Here is a 6,982-nt window from a genome sequence, read left to right as displayed (position 1 = left end):
TCTGCCTTTTTTCCTCTTCTGTCTCTGCTTGGATTTCCCACCTTGCTATATTCTGCCTTGTCATAGGACAAAGCAGTTTCTTTACTAACCAATGGTAGTAAAACATATTCTCAGCATACAGAGGGGAATCCTGCATCAGGATACAGGGTTTATATAGAGTTTCTCGGGAAGGGGGTGGAACTTCTCAGGCTGGAAATTGATGGGATTTCATGTTCAGAGATTGGACTTTTTACCCTGTAGAGTGAGGGCAGGGTCCAGCAGTTAGGACAGAACCTGGCAGTTGAAGGTCCTCTGGGGAGGGGCCTGGCCACTCATGGGGCTCAAGGGGCTTACACCTTTCACTTCATTAGTCTCCCACAGTAGTCAACAAATATCTATAAAACAAATCAGTGAGCAATATTTTTATTGTATTTGGTCATAAAAGCTTTAATCTCAGAGATGTGTTTCTGTGTAACCGTCACTGCCATCTTGATTGGCTGGCTGAAGGGCAGAGGTCTTTGAAAACATAGATTTTTTTAAAGTCTTTTTTTAATATTCAACACAATTTATTTACTGATTGTTTAGGAATCTCACATCATGCACCCTAATTCTGCTCACCTCCCAGTCCCCCCATAACCTCCCTCACTCCTGAAGCATCCCCCAACAAAATTTAAAAACAAAAAAAATCAAACCAAAACAAGCACACAAAGAAACCTCTCTCTTCATCTTTCCGGCCTCTTCAACACCTCTTCAATGGGAGCGTCAGTGGACCCTTTTGTCCAACCAGCCTTACTAGCAAATGTTCATTGGTAGGGGTCAAGGCCTCTGGTTTCCGGCGCACCATCACCACTAAATCTCACCATAACTCCTCTTGGATATCTTGGCCAGCCCAAGTCATGGAGATGCTGCGGGTGTCCTTCCATAGGACCAGATCCTTCAGGAGCTCCAGCAGGTCCTAGATGTGGTAGATGCCAGAGTAGACCAACACAAGGCCGGGTCGTGGGCTTGGGTGGTAGCTGAGCTGGTCAGCAGGGGCCACTGAGGCCACTTGCCTCAGGCAAGGGGCAGAGCCAGCTCCCATAGCCCAGGTCTTCAGGGTCAGTTCTCTCTTGCCCGTGGTAAGGGATGGGGTCATCTCTCCCGAGTTGGGGAGCAGCTATCTTGCTGCAGTGTACAGTGAGGATTAGGGCCAGCTTTCCCAAGGCCAGCGAAGGGTGGGACCAGCTCAGCATGGCCCTCTGATTTCATCACTCATGTTCCTATTGTTCCCTGTGGATGACACGCAAAAGAGGCAGTCAGTGGTCCTCAGGCCACATCCACAAGAAGCAATAAACATCATTTTCTCTGAAGCTATTTTTCTCCGTGGTGTTGGCAATCACTGAGCTTTATCACCAGACAGAGGCTTGCGACATATCCCAGAGTTGTCTTGATACTTCTGAGTGCTGGAGTTACAGGTAGGAGCCACCAGGCACAGATGGAGTCTGGAGGTCCTTTAATAACACTGTCAGTTAACGCTCCCTTCCTATCAAGCTTTATTCCCCACTTATTCAAGAAGCAGAGTGATCCGTTGTTTCAAGCAAGGTTCAGACATGCATTATAGCCCCACTCTTTGCTAGTCAAAATCCCACTCAAATAACAACTTCCTTCTCCATTCGTTTTAGAGAAAACAAAGAACGGTCTCAGAGCAGTTGCTGCTGTGACCAAGGATGATAAACAACAGGGCCTTAGACACTGGGACGCAGAGGCAGGTTCAGTAGTTGGTGAGCAGGGAAACGGACGGATAGGGTGGTGCTCTGACCAGACATTACCCACCTGTTCTACGTTGCTACCTGCACTTCTTCAAAATGCCTGGTTGGACGGGAAATTCAGGGACTGTTTGTCTTGCAAATAAAGGAGGGCACGGACTAAGATCCTACAAGGTGGGGGCAGCTGTCATACTGAATTGGCAGGACTGGGGTTAAATTTTTTTTTCTTTTCTTTTCCCAAATATGCAAAGGTAACTGCTGGTAATATGGAGAGGCAAGGGAGAAATAATATTTCATTTAGCAAAATTAGGGGCCTATTGCCAGCCTATTAGCATCAACCACTGTAATGATTTTGCCTCAAATGGAAATGAGTTAGAAACCAGCTCCAGATGGGGACCGCCGGCTATTGGGTATTTTGAGCACGTCACACTCCAGGCAGCAAAGCCAATCACTGGGAGACTGGGGTATCGACTTGCCTTGAAGGGCTCCCTCTTTTTCCTGAATAACAAACAGATCATGGCCTTCTCAGAAGAGTGCTCTGTGACGTTCTTATTGATCAGGCTTCAAAAGGGAGCAGAGCTCTGGGAGTGGGTTGGGCAGCTTCCCTCTGTACCTCCCTGGGACCAGAGCATCTAATGTATTTGGCTCACTCCAGAAGGACCTTGCCCATCAGACTATAATTCTTGAGGCACCCCAAACTTTGGTTCAGAGGTTCTCCAGATCATTTGCTCTCAGTGTATTTCCTCCTTCTTCTGTTCCTGCTCTATGTTGTCAAATCAACAACATATGAGGTGTAAGAGAAAGACTTTGCCTCTGGATAGAAGACATTTAGAAAAAATGTCACCACATTTCCTTCCAGATCTTTCTAGTACTTTCTTCCACGAAAAGAATCCCAAGTGACAAGTACAAAGAGGAACGGCTCATTTTGAAGACAAAGCAACAGGAGAACAAGCATTTTCTTAGAGTATTAATTAAGGAATGATCTGCTGATTGTTCGATTTAAATCACATAAAATGGCAGATACCCATTTCTGAAAGGCTCTGAGGCCGGTGAGATACCTGGGTTGATAAAGGTAGGTTGCCTCACAGCCATAAAAACCTGAGTTTCAGCTCCAAAAGGAGAAAAGGAGGAGGAGGAGGAGGAGGAGGAGGAGGAGGAGGAGGAGGAGGAGGAGGAGGAGGAAGAGGAAGAGGAAGAAGGAGAAGGAGAAGAAGCTGGACATAGTGGCGAACGCCTTTAATCCCAGCACTTAGGAGGCAGACAGGTGCATATATATCATAAATTCAAGGCCAACCTGGTCTACATAGTAAGTTTTAGGACATCGAGGACTGCATAATGGGATCCTGTCTCAGAAACACACACACACACACACAATAAACAAACAAATAATACTAATGAGAGAGAGGGAAGGGAGAAAGAGTCTGAAAGCCTGAGTTCAATTCCTGGAACCCCTGTAAAGTGTGTAAAGATAAAGGGAGAAAAATGACTTCACTGAGCTGTCCTCTTACCTCCACACTCCCCCCAATATAACACACACACACACACACACACACACACATACTAATAAGGAATGAGTAATTTTTAAAGGTGAAAACCTACATTGGAGTTTTTGACCTGTGTGTGCACACACGTGCCACACACACCCACTTACGAAAGAAGCTTTACACTATCTCCTGACCCCCAGCCACCCCTGTGATTTCTTGAAGTGTTACAGACAAAGCCCGGAGGTTTACAAAGCACTTTAGACGTCTTTTCACTTGGCCACCACGTGCGATGCACAGTGGGCGTTTCCCACTCGTTTTCTAAATGAAAATGTGGAGGGACCTCAGGTGCTCTGCTCAAGGTCACCTGGCTCCCAGCAGTTACATTTGTTCGCTGTGGTTTCTGAGTGTGTCACACTTCCCGCTGTGCTCTGCTGTGGACAACAGTGCATTACCCTTGACACTCTTCGGTTTACTCGCCTTCGTTTTGTACCCAGACACCTTTTGGAATGTCTTTGAAATGTGATTTTGAGCTGGGAAAAGCTATTTTAATGTACTCTAGAGAGGCTTAGCTGGTTTTTTCCTTAGCAGGTGCCCATGACTCAGAGAACACAATGTCTCAAGTAACTGTCCCTTCGGTTCCCTGACAAGCTCAAGTTCTGTTTTCTCTCTTTCCTTTTTCCTTCTTCCTTCCTTCCTTCCTTCCTTCCTTCCTTCCTTCCTTCCTTCCTTCCTTCCTTCCTTTGTCTTTCTTTTTGCTAAAACCATGATATCAGAAACAATTGCCTTTCTGAATTCCCTGGAGATATAGAACAACCATTAAGAAGGAGAGATGGTTGAAAAGACTTTTGAAACAGTGATAGTAAGTAAAGAAGAGTGATTCTTCCTAGTTTGAGTTAGAAGCAGAGAGCATTCCTCAAGAAATAGCCCTGGAAAGCAGCGCATCTTGAATAGAAAAGACCAGAGTCTCCCTATATTGTTCCAACTTCTCCTTACTTGGAGGTGAAGCTGCTTCCGTTCCGGCTGGAGAGAAGATTTCGCAGCCCAGCCTCTATGAGCACATACCTGGAGGTTTGAAGAGACAGATCAGAAACAGCGCTCTAATCCTCAGGAAGTACATCCGAAAACACAAATGCAATAGCAACGCTGGGGTGAAGCCACCAGGACATTTGTGTAGTAATGTGATCAGGGTTAGTTTGTGTAGACAGACATTTCCTGGCTCCACATAGCTTTAAAGCATCTAAGACAGTGGAAAAAGTTTGTGATCAGCTAGGAGAATGTCGAAATCATCCCCAATGCTCACTAATTAAAGCAAATTTTGTCCAGGTTACTTTTAGGTTTTCCTAAAACAGAATCCCAAACCGCTGCATCAAATAAATGCTTGTTGGAATCTCCAACAAGCAAGGGTGAGAATTCTGTCGTGGGGGTTCAGGCTCCCCTTAGCTCAGGAAGTATCACCTCCAAAGCCTCTGGGTGCTGACATCACAGGAGAATTTTCCAAATCGAGAATTTGGAGCTCTTGTTTTATTTTCAAGGTCTTTAAAAGAAGAAATGATAACCTGTTATATATATGCCTGCTATTATGTGGCAGCTGTTTTGAGAGAACAGAAAGCCAAGTGGGTGACTCATGGTCCCTTGAACACATCGCTCACATTCCCCCCACCCCCACCTTTGTTTCTGCTGGACTCTACTTGAAGCCTGCTCACCCTCCCCTCACTGTTCTAGGGGAACGGGCAGCAGGCCATCACCATCCAGGCCCAGTCTTCTCCCAGGTCCATGGCGCTCCTTCTCGGACTGCCTGGACCTCTTATCGTTTGCCCAACACTTACAACTTGGCTTTCCCTGTCTACTCTGGACAAATATCTTCCATAGCCTAGTGCTGAGTTCCATCACTACCAGCATGGCTTTCTCTTTCTTTCTTTAAAAACTAAAAGAAAGAAAGAAAAAAGGCCTGACAGCGTGCCTCATAGCAAATGGGTACCCTCACCCCCCAAAATGTGATCACTAGTTTGTGACTCATGTCTCTTGGTGCTTGGAGATAGGACTGTGAGTTCCTTAGGTTCTTCCCCCAGGTTTATACAGACTGGGCATCTCTTAAAGTCAAGGTCGTGCAAGAGGACGCAGCACTCGATTTGAACGCCTGCTCCGCTCCCTCTTATCTGGGGCTGTCATCCCAGCCAATGGCAAAGACATAATTTAGAATTATGAGGACTCATGAAGGCAGACTGTCCTGACTTAATGGAATGCCAAACCCAGCTTTGAGAAGGTCAAGAAGATAAGAGGAAGAAGATAAGCCTCAGCTTGCCCCCCCCCCTCGCGTGGAGAGAAATACTTGAGAGATTCAGTGTGGGGTCAAGTGGCCTGTTGTTGCCTTGTGGGTTCACTGGCTTCAAAAAGGGAGTAGAACAACAGATTTTGGTTCCTGGTCTAAAAGGAGGCTGAGAGAGCAGGAGAAAAGAGAGCAGGGACAGAGACAGTCGAAATGTTATCTAGAGGAGTCAGTGAGCCGCCTCTGGGAAGATCTGAGCAGACCTGAAAGTTCTCTCAGGGGGTGGGAGGGAGGGGGGATTTGCCAGAGCAAAGGATTCAATTGCCTGGGAGAAAATGGTAGGGGAATTTTTGCCTGACTCTACAGAAAACTTTGCTGAGTTAAGGGGTTAGTAATGGATCGGAATTCTGATGATCTAAGGAGTGCGGGACAGCACCATAGCAATTAGAAGTAAGGGCTTGGAGGAGAAGGAGCAGGGTTCAGATCCCGACTCCGTGTTTCTGAGACTCAGTTTCCTCAGCTGCAGACAAAGAATGTCTCCCACAGGGAGCTGCACAGAGAGGGTTAAGTGAGATACTGTAAGCGGTTAGTACAGGCCTTGGCTCTTAATAAATAGTAGCTTCATCCATATAGACAGATGGGATATTTCTTGATCTCTCTTTAGACAACTTTGGCTTCACAGTACCCTGGGGATGCCAAGGAGGGACCCAAGCCGGCAGAGATTCTCTGCAGAAGGAATAGCCAATGCATTTCTGGGAACAATACCATCTGATGTTAAATTTGGAATCATTTCCTGCTCTAGGCAATAATAGCTCTGTCTGTTCTCATTAGCCACAACATCTTTGGAAAAGTCTGTTATGTACAACTGCTTTGTGTTAGCAGTGCTTTTACGACAGAGAGGAGACAGGCGATGTCTGTGCTTTGCCTGCATCTCAAGCGGGAGGAAAGAGATGGAGCAGGAAGCAGCATTTGAAAGCTGGGGGTGATGGATGCACCACAGGCAGCAATAGAGACGGGCAGAGGCAAGAGGCCTCCGAAGAGAAATGGAGCCCATTACGTTCACAGCCATCACAGGTAGAAAAAAAAAAGTCCAGGATGCTGTTAGTTACTGAACTAATCAACGCGGGGTTAGAAATGGACAAGAAAGGCTGTCTTGGGCTCTCTGCCCGGTCGCAGTTTATCACTTCTGATTATATTCAGTGACTCACCTGGAGTTCCTGTGGCACGTTCTAATTAGTCTGGACCCAACGCTGTCCGCTGTGGCTGTGTGCTGCTCTTCCTCCCTGTGACCGGAGGGTCCTCAGGCCCCCCAGCCTCAGACACAGGTGAAATGATGTTAACAACAGCACAAACATTGTTTGGCGCCAGATCAGACAGTTCCTATGGCATTCCAAATCTTCTTGTGCTCCGGCTGCAATAACTCTTCCTGACTAGCTCCCCAAACACTCGCCAGAGAACTAATTCACTAAGTTGAGGCCCAGCCACAGTGGCCACCGCCTCACTCTTGG

The 6,982-nt window shown here is 46.7% G+C and overlaps 1 long non-coding RNA gene across 1 annotated transcript; it reads right to left on the bottom strand.

Annotated features, from left to right (window-relative positions):
- Positions 1 to 592: 592 nt before the first annotated feature.
- On the bottom strand, positions 593 to 6,776 carry LOC126497249 (uncharacterized). Its single transcript, XR_007590550.1, has 3 exons — positions 6,683 to 6,776; positions 4,202 to 4,445; positions 593 to 1,248 (listed from the first exon to the last, which is right to left on the bottom strand). It is a non-coding gene; the product is annotated as an uncharacterized lncRNA (long non-coding RNA).
- Positions 6,777 to 6,982: the final 206 nt, after the last annotated feature.

The sequence above is a fragment of the Alexandromys fortis genome, unplaced genomic scaffold, assembly GCF_014885135.2.
Source record: "Alexandromys fortis isolate MF-2015 unplaced genomic scaffold, M_Fortis_MF-2015_v1.1 scaffold_21, whole genome shotgun sequence".
Lineage (NCBI taxonomy): Eukaryota > Metazoa > Chordata > Mammalia > Rodentia > Cricetidae > Alexandromys > Alexandromys fortis.
The sequence above is the reverse complement of the archived record's forward strand: the minus strand, read 5'-3'. Positions and strand labels throughout refer to the sequence as shown.